Genomic DNA, 27,369 nt, shown 5'->3' with positions numbered 1-27,369 from the left:
AGAGCAAACAGGACCTGACTGGGGTTAAAGTTCACCTAAGCACACAGCCAAGACAACGCAGGAGTGGCTTCGGGACAAGTCTCTGAATGTCCTTGAGTGGCCCAGCCAGAGCCCGGACTTGAACCCGATCRAACATCTCTGGAGACCTGAAAATAGCTRTGCAGCWAYGCACCCCATCCAACCTAACAGAGCTTGAGAGGATCTGCAGAGAAGAMTGGGAGAAACTCCCCAAATACAGGTGTGCCAAGTTTGTAGTATCATACCCAAGACGACTCGARGCTGGAATCACTGCCAAAGGTGCTTCAATAAAGTACCGAGTGAAGGATCTGAATACTTATGAAAATGTGATATACATTTTTTAGGTTTTATACATTTGCTAAAATTTCTAAAAATGTATTTTTGCTTTGTCATTATGGGGAATTGTGTGTAGATTGATGAGGGGGAAAACAATTTAATCAATTTTAGAATAAGGCTGTAACGTAACAAAATGTAGAAAAAGTTGAGGGGTCTGAATACCTTCCAAATGCACTGTATATAGACATATACTGTACATACGTACATACATACATACACATTCAGTACCGGTCTAAAGTTTGGAGACACCTACTCATTCAAGGGTTTTACTTTATTTTTACAATGTTTTACATTGTAGAATAATAGTGAAGACATCAAAACTATGAAAAAACACATATGGAATCACGTAGTAAYCAAAAAAGTGTTAAACAAATCTARATATACTTTATACTTGAGATTCTTCRAAGTATCCGCCCTTTGCCTTGATGACAGCTTTGCACACTCTTRGYATTCTCTCAACCAGCTTCATGAGGTAGGTGTGCCTTGTTAAAAGTTCATTTGTGGAATTTCTTGAAAGACAAACACACTTTTATGAGTAGACTAAAACAACTGGACACACACACAACACACAAAAAGAAGAGGAAGGTAATGTTTTCCGGGATGTTCTTCCTCAGAGGGAGCAGAGGGAGAGTAGCAGGTTAGCGCCCTCGCACACTAACCTCTTCAGGACAGAGAGTACGACRTGTTCCGCCTCCTCACCACCTACACACATCTCCTCCCTCATCCCTTCTTTCKCCCMGTCTTACCARTAAYGSCTGTACCACAGGGAGTGTTCTCRATAGCTCCATGGCTGTGTRYATGCASTATAAGGGTTGCTCCCCGCTCTGGCCCTCTCCACAGTCACCTTAAAAACTCTCTCAGCCAACCCCTCGGACACTGTCACCGGAGAGTCTTCATACACACTGCTGCATCTCGAGAATCTCTACTTTTTTGTTAATCTGCAAAAAACGAGATAACAACAACCAATGTATTTTATGAAAAAATTAACGTGCCTTTTCACATTGCTGACGTTTCCATTTTACATCAGAAAACCATTGTCTAAGATGTACACGGACCGGGTCACAACCTTGAGTATCTGGCATGACAATAATAAAAGTAACCACGGGAAGCACGTTGGCCATTTTAATTCATAAACATTAGGCCTCTACTCTCTGTAAAATTCACACAATTACCCTGTATTTATAAACACTAAAAAATCACCTGATTTTATTTTGCAAATTGAACATGAAATCACTCACAATTGAAATTACCTGAATGTCAAGCCCTGGACTGGTACCCAGGCTAACTGCCTTCTATTTTGAACACATGTATTTTCATTGTTAGAGCGACCACTTGAGTATCTGGTCAATATATTGGATAAAATGCGGTCACACACAATATCTTACATTTATTAGTTGGAGGACATGTTTAATGTTGCCTTGTTTATCAGTACAACGAAAATGTGTATTCCACCTGTCACAGTACCCAACCCTCTGACATACTATTCACGCAACAGTCTGGGAGCATCAGGTAAGCCTCAGAGCAGTACCCAGGTAGCAGTTCAGGGGTTTATGTGCCTTGCTCAAGGACACAGTGGCAGAAGGGGTTGGAACCAGACCTGGATAAATAGTATATTCTAAATACTCTAACTAGCTGTGGTCGATGATTGAGCTTGCCTGGCACAATGGGACCACTGTAATAGTCCCAAAAGAGCAAACCACATCTTTCTGGCACTCCACTCCAGACAGGCTCAATACTATTTGAACTCAGGTCAGAGCAATTGTTTCTTTTATAAAGCCCTTTTTACATCAGAGGTGATCAGGAGGTGCTTTACAGATACCCGGCCTAACACCCATTGAACCACAGCCTTGTGGTGCACAGGACTAATCCTGTCAGCAACACCAGCAACAATACTGCTACTAAATACTGTAATGAAAAAATAACTTATTCTGGTATCTTTTGAATTATTTTTAAATATTAGGTTGTTATGGCACCTTTAACATTCACAAAGTGTTACCCAAATTATTTAGATAAGCAATTTGGGCGAGTTTCTTTCAACATGTGAGTATCACTTGTGAACCTGTACATCCCTGAGAGTGATGCCTGACTCAACATGTCTAATTGTTACTATCAGAGCCTTCTTGACTAATAAGGACTGTTTATATGGATGTAATGTGTGTGCATTTCCGTTGTACTTGCTAGGTGCAAACACAACACAAGTTTTAGAGAGTATGTTAATCTTCGAGGGTGTGACTTTTTAGGGTGTGACCAGATTTAAGACTCATTGTATACCAACCTACTTAGAGACAGTGCTTGGAAAGAAGATATTTATATTCATATGACATTTCACATTCATTAAATCCCGAGGCATGGTCCGTGTCCAATATATGTCTTGCCTACTACTTACTAAAAGTACATACTTCTGTGTACTAATCGTACTATAGATTATTTAGAACATACTGTTTAGTAAAACATATGCAGGAAGCAAGAATATCAACATACTAAGTTTATTCATACTGCGAAGACATCTAATGCGTGATTTCCCGCCATTTGTTCATTTTGGTATCATCAGCTGTTGAATGTATGCATTTAAAGTATACACATGTTTTACCAGTGTCTGCAATGTTTTTCAAGAGACACTTGTTCTACAACTATGAACTATGCTATGAAAGTAGCTTGCAACTTGAAGTTTTGTAATTTCATGTAAAGACAAAACATTTTCTGCTGTAATATTGATGTGCTTATAAAGACAGTATAGCTACACTTTACCTAGCAACAATACAAATAAGTTCTGTGTAGAGGAGAACCACAGATAGAACAAGGAGCATACAAATCTTCGGTACAACTTCAGCTGTCCCAGAAATAGCATGGCATTCAATTCTATTTCTATGGTATTTTCTAAGGATTTGGCTGTCTAACCACATACCGACATTCACAGGTCTCTGGGTGAGGTTCTGTCTTCATGTACGTACAAGTGCAGTCAGGTGGCAGGAGGGGTGGAGTGCATGACACTTCACCCTGGATATGACACTGGATATGACAGAGTTTGCCTCAAGCCATGGGTCCAGCAGTAGCCTACAAAGTAATAAGAGAAAAGTGCAAATTGCTGAATTTATGTAGATATTCTAAACAAAGTGTTTTGATAACTTTCAAGTGCAACGGTTCCATGTAGAATAAACCATCCTTATTGTTCTGCTAATACAACAATGTGCAAATATTATAATTGTCTTTCAAACCAATACAGATACAGTACCTATGAGCATTTATTTCTGGTGGTAGACGTTAGTCGTCATCCCTTCATTCGGTGTCCCATATAAGACAGTTTCCTGACATGTTTGAAGAACACACTCATTTTTAATAGGTCAGTAGCCAGTGATGCTGACGCCGTCACTATTTCCACATTCAAAACAACTGGGAACTGGGCACTCAGAAAAGAATGGGAGAAACTCCCCAAATACAAATCTGCCAAGCTTGTAGTACCATATTCAAGAAGACTTGAGGCTGTAATCGCTGCCAAAGGTGCTTTAACAAAGTACTGAGTAAAGGGTCTGAAAACTTGTGTAAATGTCATATTTCAGGTTTTTATTTTTTATAAATTAGCAAAAAATTCTAAAAACCTATTTTTGCTTTGTTATTATGGGTAGATTGTGTAGACTGATGAGGGAGAAAAATATTAAATACATTCTAGAAGAAGTCTGTAATGTAACGAAATGTGGAAAAAGTCAAGGGGTCTGAATACTTTCTGAATGCACTGTGTAGCGAATGTGCCCACTCTGGTATTGGCACGTGTGCTCTAGCTAACAGCTAGCAGATACATTGTGGGTATAGCCTACATCAGGGGTATTCAACTTTTACTCTACGAGGTCCAGAGCCTGCTGGTTTTCTGTTCTACCTGATAATTAAGTGCACATACCTGGTCTCCCTAAATCAGTCCCTGATTAGAGGGGAACAATGAAAAACATGCAGTGGAGCTGGCTTCGAGGTCCAACTGCAGCATCAATCATCATGTCACCAGAATAAGACCATCGATATTTATTGAAAGGAGAATCATGCTCATCACTGTGCACTTTCACCACACTGTGAAGTACATCATAACTTATTTAATTTGTAGCCTAATAAACTGCATGCTTTCCCGAGTTGTATTGGGAGAACCACACAACATATCGTCACATGAATCCAAGATTAATTATTTTTTTACGTACTTTACTCGCATAAAAAGGGAAGCACTGCTCACACAGCCGCGAGCTGCCCAGTGACACCGGCCTAATAGACAAGCTAAATTACTTCTATGCTTGCTTCGAGGCACGCAACACTGAAGCATGCATGTTAGCTTCAGCTGTTCCGAACGACTGTGTGATCACACTCTCCATAGCCGATGTGAGTAAGACCTTTAAACAGGTCAACAATCACAAGGCTGCGGGGCCAGACGGATTACCAGGACGTGTAGTCCGAGCATGCGCTGACCTACTGGCAAGTGTCTTCTGACATTTTCAAACGGTTCCTGTCTGAGTCTAATACCAACATGTTTCAAGCAGACAACTATAGTCCCTGTGCCCAAGAACACTAATGTAACCTTCCTARATGACTACCGACCCATAGCACTCATGTCTGTAGCCATGAAATGCTTTGAAAGGCTGATCATGGCTCACATCAACACCATCATCCCAGAAACCCTAGACCCACTCCAATTTCAATACCGCCCCAAGCAGATCGACAGATGATGCCATCTCTATTGCACTCCCCACTGCCCTTTCCCACTTGGACAAAAGGAACACCTACGTGAGAATGCTATTCATTGACTACAACTCAGCGTTCAATACCATAGGGACCCTGATCCAAACACCTCCCTCTGCAACTGGATCCTGACTTGCTGATGGGCGGGCCCCAGGTGGTAAAGTAGGTAAACAAACACATCTGCCATGCTGATCCTCAACACGTCGGCCCCTCAGGGTGTGTGCTCAGTCCCCTTCCTGTACTCCCTGTTCACTCATGACTGCATAGCCAGGTACGACTCCAACACCATCATTAAGTTTGCTGCACGACAACAGTTGTAGGCCTGATCACCGACAACGATGAGACAGCCTATAGGAGAAGGTCAGAGACACTGGTCATGTGGGTGCCAGGAAAACAAACCTGTCCCTCAACGTGATCAAGACAAAGGAGATGACTGTTGGACTGAGAGGACCGAGCACGCCCCCATTCTCTAGACGGGGCTGTAGTGAGCAGGTTGAGCTCTTCAATTTCCTTGGGTGTCCACATCACCAACAATTCTATGCATTGTTCCAAACACACCAAGACAGTCATGAGAAAGGGCACCGGCAAAAACTATTCCCCCATGGGTCTACAGATCCTCAAAAAGTTCTACAGCTGCACCATCGAGAGCATCCTGAATGGTTGCATCACTACAGAGGGTAGTGCATACGGCCCAGTACATCACTAGGGCCAAGCTTCCTGCCATCCAGGACCTCTATCCAGGACCCGTTAAACCTCTGTGAAGTGGATTATTTCTATAGAACTCCTTCCTGCTTATAGGATGGCTACTTGCCACAGTAAACAAAACATATGGGACCTACGAGGACCACACGTGGTCCCATGTGGCTCAGTTGGTAGAGCATGGCGCTTGCAACGCCAGGGTTGTGGGTTCATTCCACACGGGGGGACCAGGATGAATATGTATGAACTTTCCAATTTGTAAGTCGCTCTGGATAAGAGCGTCTGCTAAATGACTTAAATGTAAATGTAAATATGTACAGGTAGAAATATATTCATTTAGAGAAAACGTGTCATCTTGCGAAGTCAACATCCCCAGTCAGTGTGTCAGTGTTTTGACCAATGATATACTTTTTTTTGCACACATCCCAACTAACGATTTGCAGTGACCCAATCATAACAAATCCTAACTTGTATTTATCAGATGTGAATTGTACAACTTACCCTTACACAACACTATTTGGATATGAGAAATGTGATTTCAAGTTTCTGATTATTTATTGTTGTCTTAGGCATTGCCATCCTCCAATAACTAGACACACCCTAAACAGTACTGGTTGATTTAAAACTTGTTTGGTTTGTCATTAGATTTCATAATATAAGATGGCATGTTAATTTAAGCGTTGACTCACTCCCTGACATTTCCCTGACTTCTACTATGACGCTGAAAGGTGTTCTAGTTTCATTGAATCTGTTCTATTGAACATGCCATTACATCCACGATAAGGAACATCCTCCTTGTTTTATGTGTGAATGCCATGGTATGACATGAAAGATGAACAATACATGCTTAGTTTATATTATAATTTTGTAGATGCTTTTTTTGAAAGCGAACCACAGTAGAGCGTGCATAGATTTTTGTGTGAAGGACTCTAGTGGGAACCGACCCTGGCATTGCAAGCTCCACACTCCACATAATGGTACATAATGGCTCTTGGAAAACTTGTAATGTTAGTTTTCACCAATTCAGACATATAAGAATGCATTTTCAATATATTTGGAGCGGGCCTGTGTTGAACAATAACTAACCAGAACCTGATCATTTGGCGCCCTCTTGCTGTAGAGACAAAATATGACTACAATAGTGAAGTATTCTGACTGAAGTCACAAGCTCTGCTGATCGGCTACTGCGTAGCAACCAAGCGGTGCCATCAGCCCTGGTCTGCCATAGAAAGCCTATGTAAATTACAATCGTCAGAGCGACCAAAGTTGTTGTGATTCTACCAACAACGACAAGAAACTGCCATGTGGGGAATTGTTTTGACTGATTTCATGTCAATGTAACGTTAAATATGTCTACAATTGGCTAGCTAGCTAAACAACTGTAACGATGTTTTGAGAGACAAGTGCTCATTGTGCAAACGTATTTTTGGTTGCACGTTGATAACAGGGGTTCTTAAACTTTTTCACCCTGGGACCCAAATGAGAAATTCTGTTTTCCTGAGACCCAAGCTTATGAAAATATGCAACTATACGTAAATACTGGTACATTTTATTGCCCTTAAGCCAAAAACAAATAACAATGAAATACCCTTATAAATAGCTATGCATATTAATTTATTTTTTTTAAAACACTCTCTACATCTGTCTAGGTTGGAACTGTTGTTGTTAAAATAAAATAAATAATTTTACATTTTAACTGGAATAAACTCATTGATCACATCACACAGGTTGAGTTTTTGATAGTGCAACCCTAAGTAACAGTACAGATGAAAAAAAAAAGTATTGTTGAAAAAAAGTCTAGGTTAGAACTGTTGCTTTTAAAATACAATATATATTTTTTATTCTAAATAAATCACAGACAGTGTCACCAGCAAAGCCATAGGCGGAAATCCCAGGGGGGACGGGGGGGACACGACCCCCCCATCCTGGGAAAAATATGATTTGTCCCCCCCAATCTATCACTGTAAACAGTAATCTACTGTAATTTCAATAATATTAATAATACGCAATAAAGCAGTTGTGGCTGATTATAGACACTTAATAGCGCCTTTTTAAGTTTCAAAAGATGCGACCACCCCGCCCTTTGCCTCACAATGGTTTGATCCACTGCCAGTTCTTAGCTGGCAAGGTATAGAGGTCGTATCTACTGTCCGAAGGCACATTACGTAACTGACGTGAGGTTAATCCAGTCAACGCGCCATAGCAGATTTACATTTTTATGTTGGCAGGGTTCACACACTAGCTGAATTTTGCAGAGCTAGCGCGCAACTAAAGCAAACATTAACTAGCAAGCTAGCTAGTACCTATTCCATTAATGTGGCGTCGTCAAAGATGGAATCTTTGCTATCGTCAATTTATTCCAAGATCAGCATGCAGCTTTAGTGCTTCAAAGTCCCTTGATAAGGTAGCTTAAACTGAAGTCCAAACTGAACAGAACTACACTCTCTTATACCATTGTCTTAAATATATTTAATGGTCTCGTTGCAAAAGCTTAATTGTCGCTAGTGACTTTTTTACATTTATTTTATTTCTTTTTTTTTAAGATTATAGCAAACACCACAGAAACGGAATTGGTGCTCGCTAGCTTTACAAATTCAGCTATTGTTGGAAGCCAGCCAATATGAAACAAACTATATTAAAATAGAAAAGGTTGTAGCATATGTGTGTAAATGTGTGTGTGTGCAGCTAGACCGGCCAGCCAGCCAGGTAGAAAAATGGCAGAAAAAAAGTAAAAAGACGGACATCAGAGTATTTTTCAGTACACCAAAACGCAAAGTAAGAAATTAGTAGCCTAATATCTCAAAGACGAGTTGATAAAATGTTCATAAGAAAGAAGTGAAATGCTAATGGAATGTTTCACAATGATGTTATTGGCAGAGCAGGCAACAGATGGCACACAGACAGCAGAGCTGGGGACAGAAGGCAGGGACAGACTGCAGAGACAGGGAGTCTCAGGTAAGTTTGTTGAGTCTTTTGTTTGGCAACATTATGAAAGGTTCTCAATTTTTTTTACTTGTAAAATAGGGACATAATTGGAAAATGCCATGGATACCCCCGCTCTCAACTAAACTGATGACTAAACTAAGATTTGTTTATGGCAATGGTATTGCTGTTGGATTAATTGTGTAGTTTTGGGTACCGGTAGGTAGGAGTACGGCAAACACCTTATTCTTTTCTAGGAGACAGACTGAGTCTGTGAGGGTGGTGAAAGGAAAGAGCCAGGAGAGAGACTTCAGGAACAATGTCACAGCCACGGCAGACCAGGTGTCACCCTTGTTGCCAGCGCACCAGTATAGAGGGACAGTGGCACAGCATTGTCCAGTTACCTCAGTGATGGCACAAAACCATATTCAGCCACACCCACAATTTTTGAACCGCAAACTCTTGCCAACAGAGTGTTGACGTTTCAAGAGGCCCCAAAGCACAGAATGAAATTCTGAACATCATGGCCAATACAATCATTCGAGGCATTGCAGCTGAGATTAGGTCTCCGATTGTACAATTTTTTATTGTTGATGGTACCAAGATGTCTCTGTGCTGAACAGGAGAGTGTCTTTTTGCATTATGTTGACCATGACCTTGTCCCTCACGAGGAGTTTATTGGGCTATACAGGGTGTCGGAGACAACAGGCGAGGGCAGCGAAAGTGGCAACTGAAGTGTTGTTGAGGCTCAATTTGCCCATGTCTGGCTTACGTGGCAGAGTTAGATGGTGCCTCAAACATGGCAGGAAAATACACAAGTGCACAGGCAATTGTGAGAAGGCAGCCGCCATTAGCCCTCTATGTCCATTGTGGAGCATACTGTGTAAATCTGATTACACAGGCTGGCTGCTCAGCCTCCCCACTGATCCGGGATTCCCTTTCTTGGGTCCATCAGTTAGGTGTCTCTCTATGGCCAGTCAGGAAAGTTTAAGAGCATGTTTGAATCAATGCCACGTCCAAAGAAACACATCTGCCCACCCGGAAACCCTATGTCCAACAAGTGTGACTGTGCGGAATACTGCTATAGAGTTGTGCTAGGGCAGTATGAGCGGGTACTAAGCAACCTAGAGGAGATAGTTTTTAGTACATGACAGTACACGACAGTACACTTACAAATATTTATTTCATGTTATTTTTATTTAAATTGCATACTTTGTGCGACATACTTGTCCATAGCTGCTTGTGAAGAGTTGAGACACTGACTGAAGGATATTTTGTTTGATTTATTTGGGTTTTTCATTGAAGTAGTTATTTTGCTTTTAGAACTGTACTTATTTTAAGCTTTTGTTTTGTAAAGATATTGTAGTAGACTCAGGCAGTGGCACATTTAATGACTATATAAATGTATCAGAAAAAGTCAAATTAAAAGGTCAATTCAATACGGAGACTAACTTTGTGATGGTTCTCAATGGGAGTTATTTTAGATGAGATCACACCATGTTCATTGTATTTATGAAAACTACACCCATACAGTGTACAGTACCATGCTACCTACTGGCCTTTCTTGATATTGCTAGTTGTAAGTACGAATACCTGCCTACATACTGGACTGGTAAGGAGCAATGCTATAACTATTATTAATAGTAGTATTATAATGATTTTAACATTTGAACAAGTTGGTTAAACCCTTCAGTTAACTACTGTACCTATCAATTATTCAGTTGTAGGAATTATGGTTCCTCAATATACATTTAACATATTACAACGTAGGCTATGTGTTACAGCACTACTTTTGGTGTCCCCCTCAGGAATTGCTCTTGAGAAAATGTAATGTAATTGTCCCCTCCAAGGTTGATATCAGATTTTCGCCCCTGAGCAAAGCACCATATCACCTCCTCCTCCATGCTTTACGGTGGGAAATACACATGCAGTTAATCCGTTCACCCACACCGCGTTTTACAAAGACACGGCAGTTGGAACCAAAAATCTCCAATTTGGACTCCAGACCAAAGGACAAATAATACACCGGTCTAATGTCCACTGCTCGTGTTTCTTGGCCCAAGCAAGTCTCTTCTCCTTATTGGTGTCCTTTAGCTGTGGTTTCTTTGCAGAAATTCGACCATGACGGCCTGATTCACAGAGTCTCATCTGTTAGATTTGAGATGTCTGTTACTTGAACTCTGTGAAGCATTATTTGGGCTGTAACTCTAATGAACGTATCCTCTGCAGCAGGTAACTCTTGGTCTTCCATTCCTATGGCAGTCCTCATGAGAGCCAGTTTTTATTTTACTTTATTTAACTAGGCAAGTCAGTTAAGTTCTTATTTCACATGACGGCCTAGGAACAGTGGGTTATCTACCTTATTCAGGGACGAACAACAGATTTTTACCTTGTCAGCTCGGGGATTCAAACTTGCAACCTTTCGGTTACTAGTCCACGCCTAACTACTAGGGTTAGTGATCCGGTTTTGAAAGAGTATAGCATTAGTTACTTGGAGGCTACGGAAGGAGAGTTGTATGGCATTGAAACTCGTCTGGAGGTTTGTTAACACAGTGCCCAAAGAAGGGACAGAAGTATACAGAATGGTGTCGTCTGCGTAGAGGTGGATCAGAGAATCACCAGCAGCAAGAGCGACATCATTGATGTATACAGAGAAGAGTCAGCCCGAGAATTGAACCCTGTGGCACCCCCATAGCGACTGCCAGAGGTCCGAACAACAAACCCTCTGATTTGACACACTGAACTCTATCAGAGAATTAGTTGGTGAACCAGGCGAGGCAATCATTTGAGAAACCAAGGCTGTTGAGTCTGTCAATAAGAATGTGGTGATTGACAGAGTCGAAAGCCTTGGCCAGGTCGATGAATACGGATCAGTAGGTGCTCTAAAACTTTTTACCGGTAGTGTATTTGCATAAACTCTTCAGAGTTGTGTTCTGTGGGTGTAACCGAGTAGACTGATACCCCATTTCATTGCTTCATAATCATTGCTTCACAATCCAACCTTGTTTAACATTATCTAGTCTAAATATGGCATGATTCCACCAATTCTAAACTTCTGCATCACTTTCAAATAGGTACTTTTATTTTGAAGGTAAACCTCAAATTACACTATTGTGCCTAATCCTTATTGTGGCTAGCTTCACAACATATAACCCGGTCCGGTCGAGCATCACTAGCCAGATGAAGCTAGCTGACTGCTTTTAACGCTAGCTTTGGGCAACAGGTCTAAGTAGCTGCCTAGCTATTTATTTTCATGAACTGAAGTTTAATTTCATTAGGCGAACAACAAGTGGCTACCTAGCTAATACTTACTCACAAAGATTCCTAAATCATTGCTAAGAATAATGAAAATTACTGCAGTTTCAACTGGTCATTGTTTTCAGGCTGGTTGCATTGGTGCTCGCTAGGTACCAAGCTAAAGCTAACTACCCCAAAAGTTGCTAATAACATCTGCATCAAAATATATTTGCTAACATTTTTGATCCTGCTCGTTTGATCCTGATCTTATTTCAAATGCTAACACAGACGTTGTCCCATTCAGTCAAACAAATAATGACTTATTACCAACGCAGTATTGTAACTACATCGTGGCCAAGGAGTGTGCTTGTTTGCAATCTTTTATTTATTTTTTACAGCAGCTTTGACAGTGCTACTGATCGTAATGTTGGCGCTTGGCTTTGCACGTGCAAATTAGGCACACACAACAATACAACTTTTTTATTTGACATGTAAAATTAAAACCTTATTTGACTCATCAAATAGTGTTATTTGACATGGGTTTTTTTTACATGCAAAGAGCCAAATGGCTTTCCATAGTCAACAATCTAAACCAACTGCCAACCCAGTCTGTTTTGCCCCATAGTTGCTTAGGCGTCGGTTGTGTTGCTAAACAACCATTAAGGTTGACTCTCAGGCAAGATGAAAATGACTACATCGACCATGATCCTTTGCTTGTTACGGCCACTTTCACCATGATTCTTAGCTATTTTTGTTGTGCCATTTAGCAACATGACGCCTGAGATAGTAGAGAAAGGAATCACATTAGGCAATGAATAATTCAATATATAATGTCCACACAGCACCGTCGACCAATCGCGTTCTCATTGTTATGCAGCATCACGTGGCTGCTAAGCTAATCACCCAATCCCTCCTCAAAGTCAGGGTGAGTCGAGAAAACTGCCTATTTTCCGCGAAAGTATATACTGACTAAAGTGGAAAAAAATGTATCAATAATTTGGGTTAGAAAAAATAAATGTGTTTATAACAAGTAATATCTTGTGTTGAGTACTTCAAGACATTCACTTTAATGTTCCAAAATTACTTTTATGATAGGTAGTAAAAAATAATGTAAAAAAAAATACCAAGTCTATATTATGGTAAGAACAGCTCAAATAAGCAAAGAGAAACAACAGTCCATCAGTAATTTAAGACATGAAGGTCAGTCAATTCGGAAAATGTCAAGAACCAACAAGCGCTATGATGAAACTGGCTCTCATGAGGACTGCCACAGGAGATGAAGACCCAGAGTTACCTCTGCTGCAGAGGATAAGTTCGTTAGAGTTAACTGCACCTCAGATTGCAGCCCAAATAAATACTTTACAGAGTTCAAGTAACAGACACATCTCAACATCAACTGTTCAGAGATGACTGCATGAATCAGACCTTCATGGTCGAAATACTGTAAAGAAACCACTACTAAAGGACACCAATAAGAAGAAGAAGCTTGGAGGAGGTGTGATGGTGTGGGGGTGCTTTGCTGGTGACACTGTCTGTGATTTATTTAGAATTCAAGGCACACTTAACCAGCATGGCTACCACAGCATTCTGCAGCAATACGCCATCCCATCTGGTTTGCGCTTAGTGTGACTATTATTTATTTTTCAACTGGACAATGACCCAACATTCCTCCAGGCTGTGTAAGGGCTATTTGGAGTGCTAAATCAGAGGATCTAGCCTCCACAATCACCTGACCTCAACCCAATAGAGATTGGTTAGGATGAGTTGACCGCAGAGTGAAGGAAAAGCAGCCAACAAGTGCTCAGCATATGTGGGAACTACTTCAAGACTGTTTGAAAACCATTCCAGGTGAAAGCTGGTTGAGAGAATGCCAAGAGTGGTGCAAAGCTGTCATCAAGGCAAAGGGTGGCTACTTTGAAGAATCTAAAATCTAAAATCTATTTTTATTGTTTAACACTTTTTTGGTTACTACATGATTCCATATGTGTTATATCTTCACTATTATTCTACAATGTAGAAAATAGTAAAAAGAAAGAAAAACCCTTGAATGAGTAGGTGTGTCCAAACTTTTGACTGGTACTGTAGATATTAAATTGTGTTAGATATTTCTGAGCGTAAGGTGCCAGGTGGGACAATCTTGACTTCCTTTGATGTTTAGATGTGCTGTCTGTAATCATACAATGTTTTCTTAATACTGATTTGCAAAGTCTTTATTACATTTGTCAAACTGTGTGATGAAGAAACAGTTACAGTATTGCAGTTGAAAATAAGTTAGTTAATAGTTAGTCAAGAGAGGAAATAACAAACTCAAATAAATATTTTAATCTACCTTATTATACATTAAATAAATAACTGATAACCATTTTAGTCAGTGGACAGCACAGCTTGAAACCACATAAATTACATAGCTAATAAATACATAAGCATACATGCTGTTCAGCTCAGCTGTAACTATGATTAACAATCAGATGTATAATATAAAAAATTGTACAATGCGCAAAAAACTTGTGGATTATTAAGCCCATTATGAATTTTCTTTTCATGATAAAAAAAATTGATGCAAGCACCAATGAAGTCTCCTGATATGCAGATATAGATAGATAATTGGCTGTTCTTGTGATGACAGTTGCCTACTGATGTTAGTGTTGTCACCTCAGAAGAGTCCGTTTCTGGTGGTGTACTGTACATTGTAAGATCTGCGTCTGTGCCAGCGTCTCCTTACAGCTGCACAGCAGCCACATAGCATACACTGCAAAGAAAGATGGGGAGGCATGATTCACATGCAAAATATCATTGCAGAAATTAAACAGCTTATTGGATGAAACACTTTGTAAACTATTTTCACAGTACACATGTGAACACAAGCCTATACGTACACATAGCAGGATCCACAGGGGTACCAGAATGATAGCGATGCCACAAGGAATGATAATGGCCAAAGCCCAGCCAGGAAACCTCCAACATTGTGGTATTGAAAGGAGTGGTCAGCAAAAGGGTAGGAAGTGGTGTGGTGCTGGTAGTTGTTGTTGGGGCAGAAAGAAAAGTTAACATTTTGGATGCTTTCATTAAAACATCAGTAGTTAACGACACAAGCATGGATATACATGGTTCATTGTTGCAAAGGTCCTCGATTGACAAGGTGTTAATTGAATTGTATGAAATAATTATAAAAATGATGTTGCTTACCTAGTTGTTGATGTCACTGAAGTCAAAAGGGTAGGAAAGTGGTGTGGTGCTGTAGTTGTTGTTGGGGCAACAGTGGTGGTCAGGAGACCTAGAAAATAAATGAAAATACATTTTAGAGGGATTATAAACTTGTAATATGTCATATAACATAGATATATAAGTGTTTTCGAGTTGAGTATTATACACGTTACATGGTGTTTGATAACTCACTGTCATAAAAAAAACACAGCAATGACAACCGTATGGTACAAAAGCAGCATACCTGAGACTTTTAAGACTTCCTGTAGAAAACTACTAGGGTGGTTGACATCTCCTCTTTGTATACATACGTCACGTTTGCTCTGATTTCAGTGCCATCAGCACTGTGGACGTAAAAATGGGTTTTGTGTGAAGTTAAACATGTTCCCTTCATCCTGTTTAGCTGTACAAGAGCAGCTAAATGAAATCTGCAGAAATTCTAAAGAGTGCAGTTGAGAAAGATGGGTTGGTTCAAGGATATGACGTTGTACTTACATGAAGTCGGCGATGGAAATTGAAACTGGTTGCCGTTTGGTTCACTGAGAAGTTGACGAAGCTAAAAGGGGACAAAACATCAAGTTGTCAACCTACTATCATGACCTGAACATGACCATGGATGTATCTTATGTATAGAAGTACAGTATCTTACTAGTGTGTTAATTGAATCCTGTATCTGGACGTAGGTCTCATTGGTGAATGTGAGTCTATTACTTAGAGACTCCAGGGTTACATTGGTTATTTTGAAACCAAGGTTGATGGCAAATGAAGTATCTGAAAGTTCTGTGAGCAGATAAAAACATGGTCACTATAGCAACAGATCAAATGAACTGCTACAATTTAGGAGTTTCAACACCGTAAAAAAAACATTCAAGAAGTATTTAGATAGCAGGAGCAGTTGAATGTGTACTTAATAAGAAATTATTTTATAGAGTGGAAATAAATGTCTTCATGAAGCCTAATTTCTTAAACTCACTGATATAAGTTGCATTCTGGAAGGTGGTTTGAGTGGTCTTGGATTGAAGAGACAGTTGCTTCTTGACGGCACCAAGGACATCATTCTCAGTGGGGACTGGTGTTTTGAGGTTGAATATCAGTTTAACATAAACCACGGCTGTGCCAAATCTAAGAGAAAATAATAATACATGGAAAATTACATTTCCTAAAGAAAATGTGTGTGCTTGCTAGCTTGTCTTAAAGTATTTATGATTGTAAAATAAGTCATAGTAGTGGCAGTCAATACAGTAGTAATGGTAGTGACTGGTTATAATTGGAAAAAGTAGGTAGATGGAAAGATTGATTGATGGATAAGGAAAGGATAGGATAGCCTGAACATATGAAAGTTGGTTTGGTCTCTCTAGCTTMAACGGTTCAAGAGTTAATTTCATTTTGGGTGGGTTATTATATGCTAATTTATACTGAATTAAATTGTTTTAGTTTAGAAAGTTCAGAAAATGTTAAAATAATTAGAAAAAGTATGTAAGAAATCTAGTGGTCTTGCCTTCAGCAAGCACATTAATAATAATGGATTGTATTTATATTGCGCCTTTTGATGTACTCAAAGAGCTTTTCTAAAGAGAGGTTAACATTTTGGATGCTTTCATTAAAACATCAGTAGTTAACGACAGAAGCATGGATATACATGGTTCATTGTTGCAAAGGTTTCTTGATTGACAAAGTGTTAATTCAATTGTATGAAATAATTATAATAAATGATCTTGCTTACCTAGTTGTTGATGTCACTGAAGTCAAAAGGGTAGGAAGTGGTGTGGTGCTGGTAGTTGTTGTTGGGGCAACAGTGGTGGTCAGGAGACCTAGAAAATAAATGAAAATACATTTTAGAGGGATTAAAACTTGTAATATGTCATATAACATAGTGTTTTCGAGATTGAGTATTAGACACGTTACATGGTGTTTGATAACTCACTGTCATAAAAAAAACATAGAAATTACAACCGTATGGTAACAAAAGCAGCATACCTGAGACTTTTAAGACTTCCTGTAGAAAACTACTAGGTGTGTTGACATCTTCCTCTTTGTATACATACGTCACGTTGCCGTGATTTCAGTGCCATCATCACTGTGGACGTAAAAATGGGTTTTGTGTGAGAGTTAAACATGCTCCCTTCATCCTGTTTAGCTGTACAAGCAGCAGCTAAATGAAATTGCAGAAATTCTAAAGAGTGCAGTTGAGAAAGATGGGTTGGTTCAGAGATAACGTTGTACTTACATGAAGTCGGCGATGGGAAATTGAAACGTTTGCCGTCTGGTTCACTGAGAACCTTATGGAGCTAAAAGGGGACAAAACATCAAGTTGTCAACTACATCAGACCTGAACATGACCATGATGGATCTTATGTGTAGAAGTACAGTATATCTTACTAGTTTGTTAATTGAATCTGATCTGGAGTTTCGGTCTCATTGGTGAGTGTGAGTCTATTACTTAGAGACTCCTGGGTTACATTGGTTATTTTGAAACCAAGGTCGATGGCAAATGAAGTATCTGTAAGTTCTGTGAGCACACAAAAAAATGGTCACATAGCAACAGATCAAATGAACTGCTACAATTTAGGAGTTTCAACAACATTAAAAAACATTCAAGAAGTATTGAGATAGCAGGAGCAGTTGAATGTTTACTATGAAGAATTATATTATAGAGTGGAAATAATGTCTTCATGAAGCCTAATTTGTGGAACTCACTGATATAAGTTGCATTCTGGAAGGTGGTTTGAGTGGTCGTGAATTGAGGAGACAGTTGCTTCTTGACGGCACCAAGGACATCATCCTCAGTGGGGACTGGGTTTTTGACCTTGAATATCAGTAACAAAACCCCCACTGTGCCGAATCTAAGAGAAAATAATAATACATGGAAAATTACATTTCCTAAAGAAAATGTGTGTACTTGCTAGCTTGTCTTAAAGTATTCATGTGTTGTAAAATAAGTATAGTATTGGCAGTCACCGCAGTAGTAATGGTAGTGACTGGTTATAATTGGAAAAAGTAGGTAGATGGAAAGATTGATTGATGGATAGATAGGATAGGATAGGATAGGTATGGATAGCCTGAACATATGAAAGTTGGTTCGGTCCTCTAGCTTGAACGGTTCAAGAGTTAATATTATTTTTGGTGGTTATTATATGCTAATTAACTCAATAAATTGTTTATTAAGTTTAGAAATGTTAAAATAATTAGAAAAAGAATAAGAAATCTAGTGTCTTGCCTTCAGCAAGCACATTATAATAATGGATTGATTTAATTGGCCTTTTGACCGATTGATGTACTCAAAGAGCTTTCTAAAGAAAAGTTACATTTTGGATGCTTTATTAAAACATCAGTAGTTAACGACACAAGCATGGATATACATGGTTCATTGTGCAAAGGTTCTTATTGACAAAGTGTTATTGAATTGTATGAAATAATTATAATAAATGATTTGCTTACCTAGTTGTTGATGTCACTGAAGTCAAAAGGGTAGGAAGTGGTGTGGTGCTGGTAGTTGTTGTTGGGGCAACAGTGGTGGTCAGGAGACCTAAAATAAAGAAAATACATTTTAGAGGGATTATAAACTTGTAATATGTCATATAACATAGTGTTTTCGAGATTGAGTATTATACACGTTACATGGTGTTGATAATCACTGTCATAAAAAAAAATAGAAATGACAACCGTATGGTAAAAAGCAGCATACCTGAGACTTTAAGACTTCCTGTAGAAAACTACTAGGGTGGTTGACATCTTCCTCTTTGTATACATACGTCACGTTTGCCGTGATTTCAGTGCCATCATCACTGTGGATGTGAAAATGGGTTTTGTGTGAGAGTTAAACATGTCCCTTCATCCTGTTAGCTGTACAAGCAGCAGCTAAATGAAATCTGCAGAATTCTAAAGAGTGCAGTTGAGAAAAGATGGGTTGGTCAGGATATGACGTTGTACTTACATGAAGTCGGCGATGGGAAATTGAAACTGTTTGCCGTCTGGTTCACTGAGAACCTTATGGAGCTAAAAGGGGACAAAACATCAAGTTGTCAATTACATCATGACCTGAACATGACCATGAATGTATCTTATGTGTAGAAGTACAGTATATCTACTAGTTTGTTAATTGAATCCTGGATCTGGAGTTCGGTCTCATTGGTGAGTGTGAGTCTATTACTTAGAGACTCCTGGGTACATTGGTTATTTTGAAACCAAGGTCGATGGCAAATGAAGTATCTGTAAGTTCTGTGAGCACACAAAAATGGTCACATAGCAAACAGATCAAATGAACTGCTACAATTAGGATTTTTCAACAACATTAAAAAACATTCAAGAAGTATTTAGATAGCAGGAGCAGTTGAATGTTTACTCATTAAGAAATTATATTATAGAGTGGAAATAAATGTCTTCATGAAGCCTAATTTGTCGAACTCACTGATATAAGTTGCATTCTGGAAGGTGGTTTGAGTGGTCGTGAATTGAGGAGACAATTGCTTCTTGACGGCACCAAGGACATCATCCTCAGTGGGGACTGGTGTTTTGACCTTGAATATCAGTTTAACAAAAAACCCCACTGTGCCGAATCTAAGAGAAAATAATAATACATGGAAAATTACATTTCCTAAAGAAAATGTGTGTACTTGCTAGCTTGTCTTAAAGTATTCATGGTTGTAAAATAAGTTATAGTATTGGCAGTCACCGCAGTAGTAATGGTAGTGACTGGTTATAATTGGAAAAAGTAGGTAGATGGAAATATTTATTGATGGATAAGGATAGGATAGGATAGCCTGAACATATGAAAGTTGGTTTGGTCTCTCTAGCTTGAACGGTTCAAGAGTTAATATTATTTTGGGTGGGTTATTATATGCTAATTTATACTCATATAATGACACAAGCATGGATATACATGGATTTACACGGTTCATTGTCGCAAAGGTTCCTTGATTGACAAAGTGTTAATTGAATTGTATGAAATAATTACACTAAATTATCTTGCATACCTAGTAGTTGATGTCATAGAAGTTGAGTTATAAGTTGCAGTTCTGGTTGTCGAGGTAGGAAGTACAATTGCGGTTGTTTTTGTAAGTGCTGCAGTTGTAGTCGTTGTAGGATGAGAACTACCAGTTGGGGTGGTGGTTGTAGGATCTGCAGTATTAATTGATGTAGGACCAACGATTGTTGTCATAGGATTTACAGTTGTTGTAGAAATAGCTGTTGTAGTTGTTGTAGAATGTGCTGCACTGGTTGTCGTGGTAGATTCTGCAGTCATAGCAGTCGTAAGAGTAGGTTCTGTCGTAGTAGGTTCTGGAGTTGTAGTGGTCGTAGGAGAAGCTGCTGTTGTAGGAGCTGCAGTGGTTATCGTAGGGGCAGCTGCTGTGGTTAAAGTAGATGCTAAAGTTGTTGTAGGAGCTGCAGTGGTTGTCGTAGGAGCAGCTGCTGTGGTTGAAATAGAAGCTACAGTTGTTGTAGCAGGAGCTGTAGTTGTGATTGTTGTAGAAAGTACAGCAGGTGGAGTGGTCGTGGTAGCTACAGTTGTTGTAGGTGTTGCTGTTGTGGTTGTCGTAGGAGCTGAGTTGTAGAAGGTGCTGCAGTCGTTGTGGTCGTAAGAACAGCAATTGTTGTACTAGGATTTGCACCGGTTTGCCGTAATAGGTTCTGGAATTGTAGTGGTCGTAGGAGCAGCAGTTGTTGTAGTTAGGGCTGCAGTGGTTATCGTAGGGGCAGCTGCTGTGGTTGAAGTAGATGCTAAAGTTGTTGTAGGAGCTGCAGTTGTCGTGGGAGCTACAGTTGTTGTAGGTATTGCTGTTGTGGTTGTCGTAGGAGCTGACGTTGTAGTTGTTGTAGAAGGTGCTGCAGTCGCAGTGGTTGTAAGAATAAGCCAGTTGTTCTGTGCAGGAGCTGCAGTGGTTGAACGTAGAGGCAGCTGCTGTGGTTGACGTAGAGCTACAGTTGTTGTAGCAGGAGCTGTAGTTGTGATGTTGTAGAAAGTACAGCAGGGGAGTGGTCGTGGAGCTACAGTTGTAGGAACTGCAGGTGTTGTAGTAGGGGCTGTTGTTGTGGGTGTCGTAGGGCTGGAAATTGTAGATGTTGTAGAAGGTGCTGCAGTCGTGTCGTAAGACAGCAGTTGTTGTAGTAGGTTTCTGGAGTTGTAGTGGTCGTAGGAGCAGCAGTTGTTGTAGTTAGGGCTGCAGTGGTTGTCGTAGGGGCAGCTGTGTGTTGAAGAAGATGTAAAGTTGTTGTAGGAGCTGCAGTTGTCGTGGGAGCTACAGTGTTGTAGGTGTTTGCTGTTGTTTGTTGTCGAGGAGCTGCAAGTTGAAGTTGTTGTAGAAGGTGCTGCAGTCGCAGTGGTGTAAGAATAGCAGTTGTTGTAGCAGGAGCTGCAGTGGTTGTCGTAATAGGTTCTGGAGTTGTAGTGGTCGTTGGAGCAGCAAGTTGTTGTTGTTAGAGCCTGCAGTGGTTGTCGTAGGGGCAGCTGCTGTGGTTGAAGTAGATGCTAAGTTGTTGTAGGAGCTGCAGTTGTCGTGGGAGCTACAGTTGTTGTAGGTGTTGCTGTTCGTGGTTGTCGTAGGAGCTGAAGTTGTAGTTGTAGAAGGTGCTGCAGTCGCGTGGTTGTTGGATCAGCAGTTGATGTAGCAGGACGTGCAGTGGTTGTCGTAGAGGCAGCTGCTGGTGGTTGACGTAGAAGCTACAGTTGTTTGTAGCAGGAAACTGTAGTTGTGATTTTGTAGTAAGTACAGCAGGTGGAGTGGTCGTGGGAAGCTACAGTTGTAGGAACTCAGGTGTTGTAGTAGCGGTGTTGTGTTGGTGTTGTCGTAGGAGCTGAAGTTGTAGATGTTTTGTAGAAGGTGGCTGCAGTCCGTGGTCGTAAGAACGCAGTTGTTGTAGTAGGTTCGGAGTTGTAGTGGTCGTAAGGAGCAGCAGTTGTTGAGTTAGGGCTGCAGTGGTTGTCGTAGGGGCAGCTGCTGTGGTTGAGTAGATGCTAAAGTTGTTGTAGGAGCTGCAGTTTGTTGTAGGTTTGCTGTTGTTGTTGTCGTAGGAGCTGAAGTTGTAGAAGGTGCTGCAGTCGTTGTGGTCGTAAGAACAGCAATTTGTTGTACTAGGATTGGCACGGTTTTGTCGTAATAGGTTCTGGAGTTGTAGTGGTCGTAGGAGCAGCAGTTGTTTGTAGTTTAGGGCTGCAGTGGTTATCGTAGGGCAGCTGCTGTGGTTGAAGTAGATTGCTAAGTTGTTGTAGGAGCTGCAGTTGTCGTGGGAGCTACAGTATGTTGTAGGTGTTGCTGTTGTGGTTGTCGTAGAGCTGACGTTGTAGTTGTTGTAGAAGGTGCTGCAGTCGTTGTCGTAAGAAAACAGTTGTTGTAGTAGGTTTCTGGAGTTGTAGTGGTCGTAGGAGCAGCAGTTGTTGTAGTTAGGCTGCAGTGGTTGTCGTAGGGGCAGCTGCTGTGGTTGAAGTAGATGCTAAAGTTGTTGTAGGAGCTGCAGTTGTCGTGGGAGCTACAGTTGTTGTAGGTGTTGCTGTTGTTGTTGTCGTAGGAGCTGAGTTGAAGTTGTTGTAGAAGGTGCTGCAGTCGCAGTGGTTGTAAGAATAGCAGTTGTTGTAGCAGGAGCTGCAGTGGTTGTCGTAATAGGTTCTGGAGTGTAGTGGTCGTTGGAGCAGCAGTTGTTTGTGGTTAGAGCTGCAGTGGTTGTCGTAGGGCAGCTGCTGTGGTGAAGTAGATGCTACAGTTTGTTGTAGGAGCTGCAGTTGTCGTGGGAGCTACAGTTGTTGTAGGTGTTGCTGTTGTGGTTGTCGTAGGAGCTGAAGTTGTAGTTGTAGAAGGTGCTGCAGTCGCAAGTGGTTGTTGGAATAGCAGTTGATGTTAGCAGGAGCTGCAGTGGTTGTCGTAGAGGCAGCTGCTGTGGTTGACGTAGAAGCTACAGTTGTTGTAGCAGGACTGTAGTTGTGATTATTGTAGTAGTACAAGCAGGTGGAGTGGTCGTGGAGCTACAGTTGTAGGAACTGCAGTGTTGTAGTAGGGCTGTGTTGTGGTTGTCGTAGGAGCTGAAGTTGTAGATGTTGTAGAAGGTGCTGCAGTCGTGGTCGTAAGAACAGCAGTTGTTGTAGTAGGTTCTGGAGTTGTAGTGGTCGTAGGAGCAGCAGTTGTTGTAGTTAGGGCTGCAGTGGTTGTTAGGGCAGCTGCTGTGGTTGAAGTAGATGCTAAAGTTGTTGTAGGAGCTGCAGTTGTTGTTAGGTGTTGCTGTTGTGGTTGTCGTAGGGAGCTGAAGTTGGTGTAGAAGGTGCTGCAGTCGTGTGGTGTAAGAAAGCAATTGTTGTACCAGGATTGCACGGTTGTCGTAATAGGTTCTGGAGTTGTAGTGGTCGTGGAGCAGCAGTTGTTGTAGTTAGGGCTGCAGTGGTTATCGTAGGGGCAGCTGCTGTGGTTGAAAGTAGATGCTAAAGTTGTTGTAGGAGCTGCAGTTGTCGTGGGAGCTACAGTTGTTTGTAGGTGTTGCTGTTGTGGTTGTCGTAGGAGCTGACGTTGTAGTTGTTGTAGAAGGTGCTGCAGTCGCAGTGGTTGTGAGAATAGCAGTTGTTGTAGCAGGAGCTGCAGTGGTTGTCGTAGAGGCAGCTGCTGTGGTTGACGTAGAAGCTACAGTTGTTGTAGCAGGAGCTGTAGTTGTGTGAATTGTTTTTTGGTAATGNTATATACAGTTGACTAATACTAAATATATATACTGTATATACAGTGCCTTGCACTGGATTTCTTCACATTTTATTGTGTTACAACGTGGCATTAAAATGTATTTCATTGTCATTTTTTTGTGTCAGCAATCTACTCAAAATACTCTGTAATGTCAAAGTAGAAGTAAAAGAATAATAAACCATTTATAACAAAAATATAGTCGTTAATTGTAATGAATTACAATTAAATCCATTTTAATCCCACTTTCTAACACAATAAAATGTGAAGAAATTCTAGGGGTATGAATACTTTTGCAAGGCACTGTATAAATTGATAACAATGTCAAAAGGGAACAGTGTAAACCCAGGTTTACCAGAGATGACTGCCAGAGCAAGGATTATTGCCACAGCCTTCATGATTGATTGACAGACAGATACACCTATGAAAACAGACATAGACCCATGTCAGACAGTGGTTGTCTATCAAAGCTATAGAAAATAAATACAATAATATACAAAGATACAATGGTAATACATTGGAATAATTGGCAGAATATTTTTTTTAAATAAAGTAGAATACTACTCTGAGCCAATAAAACAAATAGGAAAAATAACCTTTCATGGACGCTAAATGTCCATAACTGTACTCACTGAGCTATTTTAGAATAGAAACTAAACTAGTTCTATGCAATTAAACGTTTCAGATTAAACTTTACATCTAGTCATTATGCTATAAACTAATAAGGTATTGTAGTTTCCCCTACAAATAATCTATTTTTAACAGTTTTACCATACATTTAGTCTGGTTAATCTGCACACTACAGTCAGAAGATGAATTACTTGCTTTTCAATGCCAATGTGTAGGCTACAGTAGCCTAACCTTAATGCAATAATTTATAAGTAGTCTCTATCTCGGTATCAAATCTAGCCTACTTTAAGAGATGCTTTATATTTCTACTAAAACTAGCTATTTCACTCATGACTTAAGCGCGTTTGTAGACTATATGGTGCCCATTAGATGTCCCCACTCCTCACTCACCTAAAAAATCCAGTTCTTTCCGTGCTCTTGGGAGAGTTCCCCGGGATTTTTATACTGTCCTGGGACGGCCGCGCGCCTGTAGCTGGAGAGCGCGCGCATGTGAGGATGTGCGGCTCGGCTCGTGGTTGGTTCCACACGATGTGCCACTCCGCGTTCGAAGTTATCATCTCTTAGCGTTGTTGCTGGCTGTATGGTGATTGTGCAATATATAGTTTATGATGTACGTCAACGAAAATAGTCTGTGCTTCTATGAAAAAACCTGTAGGCTATTTGAAACAAAGAAACTCGTTTGAAGAACTCTTAGATGTGATTGTGGCTCATTCAGTTTATTTATACATTTCCTTCTTGGTCTTTGGCTTTTTCACGTGTATTTTATGTAATCCGTTTTGGCAATATAATTAAATGTTAAATGTCTCAGAGAACAATTATTTGGCCAATTATAATCTACTGCTGGCGCCAGGAATCTGTAAATAGGCTATCCTTGTCAGGCAGCTCCAATGGTCTTCAATCAGTTTATTTCAACTGATTACCCCCTCCACTCACTTTGAATCCATGATGGTCACCAGTCAAATTAATTTGAAAGACACTGTCTCCATAATGACCAGACTGGGTAAGTAGTCTACATTAATGAAATTGAACCCATGACCCATGGAACATCTTAATTTATTTTATTTAACTAGACAAGTCAGTTAAGAACAAATTTGTATTTACAATGGCAGCCTACCTGGGGAACAGTGGGTTAACTGCCTTGTTGTTCAGGGGCAGAACAACAGATGTTTACCTTGTCAGCTCAGAGAATCGATCCAGAAACCATTTGGTTACTGGCCCAATGCTCTAACCACTAGGCTACCTGCCACCCCAGCAGGGATCTTCTACCAGAATTACATGAATAATACCATTCACTATTTACAATCCAACTAGGATCAGTCATTTACAGTGCCTTCAGAAAGTATTCACACCCCCTTTCCACATTTTGTTGTGTTACAGCCTGAATATAAAATGTATTAAATGTGGATTTTTTTGTCATTGGCATGCACTCAATTCCCCATAATGTAAAAGTGGAATAATGTTTTTCAAAATGTGTACAAATTAATAAAAAATTAAAACTGAAATGTCTTGAGTCAGTAAGTATTCAACCCCTTTTTTTATGGGAAAGCCTAAATAAGTTCAGGAGTAGAAATGTGCTTAACAAGTCACATAAGTTGCATGGCTCACTCAGCGTGCAATAATAGTGTTTAACATGACTTTTGAATGACTACCTCATCTTTGTACCCCACACTTACAATTAACTGTAAAGTCCCTCAGTCGAGCAGTGAATTTCAAACACACATTCAACCACAAAGACCAGGGATGTTTTCCAATGCCTCACAAAGAAGGGCACCTATTGGTAGATGGGTAAAAATAAGAAAGCAGACTTTGAATATCCCTTTGAGCATGGTGAAGTTATTGATTACACTTTGGATGGTGTATCGATACACCCAGTCACTACAAAGCTACAGGCGTCCTTCCTAACTCAGTTGCCGGAGAGGAAGGAAACCGCTCAGGGATTTCACCATGAGGCCAATGGTGATGTTAAACAGTTACAGTTTAATGGCTGTGATAAGAGAAAAAAAAGGATGAATCAACTACTTTGTAGTTACTCCACAATACTAACCTAATTGACAGAGGGAAAAGAAGGAAGCCTGTACAGAATAAAAATATTCCAAAACATGCATCCTGTTTGCAACAAGGCACTAAAGTAATACTGCAAAACATTTGGAATGCAAAGTGTTATGTTTGGGGAAAATCCAATGCAACACATTACTGAGTACCACTCTCCATATTTTCAAGCATAGTGGTGTCTGCATTATGTTATGGGTAGGCTTGTAATCGTTAAGGACTGGGGAATTTTTCAGGATAAAAAAATTACAGAATGGAGCTAAGCACAGGCAAAATCTTAAAGCAAAACCTGGTTCAGTTGATTTCACATTTCACATTTCAGCAGGATAATATCCAAAAACACAAGGCCAGATCTATACTGGAGTTGCTTACCAAGAAGACAGTGAATGTTCCTGAGTGGCAGAGTTACAGTTTTGACTTAATAACTATTTACTGCAGTGGGCTAAATGAGGGTCACGCAGAGTGTTTCTTGGTAGTCTTAAACAAATCTACTTTGAAACAAAAGTATACACCTCACACACATGGCTTCAAAGAAGACACCTGTACCATGTCAGATATAGAGTTGTATTACATTTTGAGTTTGCATCCCAATATACATTACAGAAGACTGAAATATGACATCCTTTGACATAGAAACACCGGATTTCTTTTAGTTTTATGTTGATTATGAAATTATGAAAAATATGATTAACATTTCACCCATGAGGACACTATGGGGCGATTTGGTCATCTGACTGCAGGGAAGGGCTACATTGACGTGGCAATCTATTGAAAGACCTGAAAATAATCACACAATTTGACAGAGCTTCAAGAGTTTTGAAAAGAATAATGGGCAAATGTTGCACAATCCAGGGGTGAAAAGCTCTTAGAGACTTACCCAGAAAGACTCACAGCTTTAATCTCTGCCAAA

At 40.1% G+C, this 27,369-nt stretch overlaps 2 long non-coding RNA genes across 2 annotated transcripts; both read right to left on the bottom strand.

Annotated features, from left to right (window-relative positions):
• Positions 1 to 15,111: 15,111 nt before the first annotated feature.
• LOC111958607 (uncharacterized) lies at positions 15,112 to 19,669 on the bottom strand. Its single transcript, XR_011474864.1, has 15 exons — positions 19,538 to 19,669; positions 19,218 to 19,347; positions 19,064 to 19,125; positions 18,815 to 18,914; positions 18,568 to 18,655; positions 17,827 to 17,972; positions 17,509 to 17,638; positions 17,357 to 17,417; positions 17,107 to 17,206; positions 16,853 to 16,940; positions 16,103 to 16,251; positions 15,779 to 15,909; positions 15,625 to 15,685; positions 15,374 to 15,473; positions 15,112 to 15,199 (listed from the first exon to the last, which is right to left on the bottom strand). It is a non-coding gene; the product is annotated as an uncharacterized lncRNA (long non-coding RNA).
• Positions 19,670 to 23,977: 4,308 nt separating this feature from the next.
• Positions 23,978 to 24,960, bottom strand: LOC111959051 (uncharacterized). Its single transcript, XR_002876611.3, has 2 exons — positions 24,801 to 24,960; positions 23,978 to 24,201 (listed from the first exon to the last, which is right to left on the bottom strand). It is a non-coding gene; the product is annotated as an uncharacterized lncRNA (long non-coding RNA).
• Positions 24,961 to 27,369: the final 2,409 nt, after the last annotated feature.

The sequence above is a fragment of the Salvelinus sp. IW2-2015 genome, linkage group LG35, assembly GCF_002910315.2.
Source record: "Salvelinus sp. IW2-2015 linkage group LG35, ASM291031v2, whole genome shotgun sequence".
NCBI classification, from domain to species: domain Eukaryota; kingdom Metazoa; phylum Chordata; class Actinopteri; order Salmoniformes; family Salmonidae; genus Salvelinus; species Salvelinus sp. IW2-2015.
Note: the sequence above shows the minus strand (reverse complement) of the source record. Positions and strands in the feature narration are given on the sequence as shown.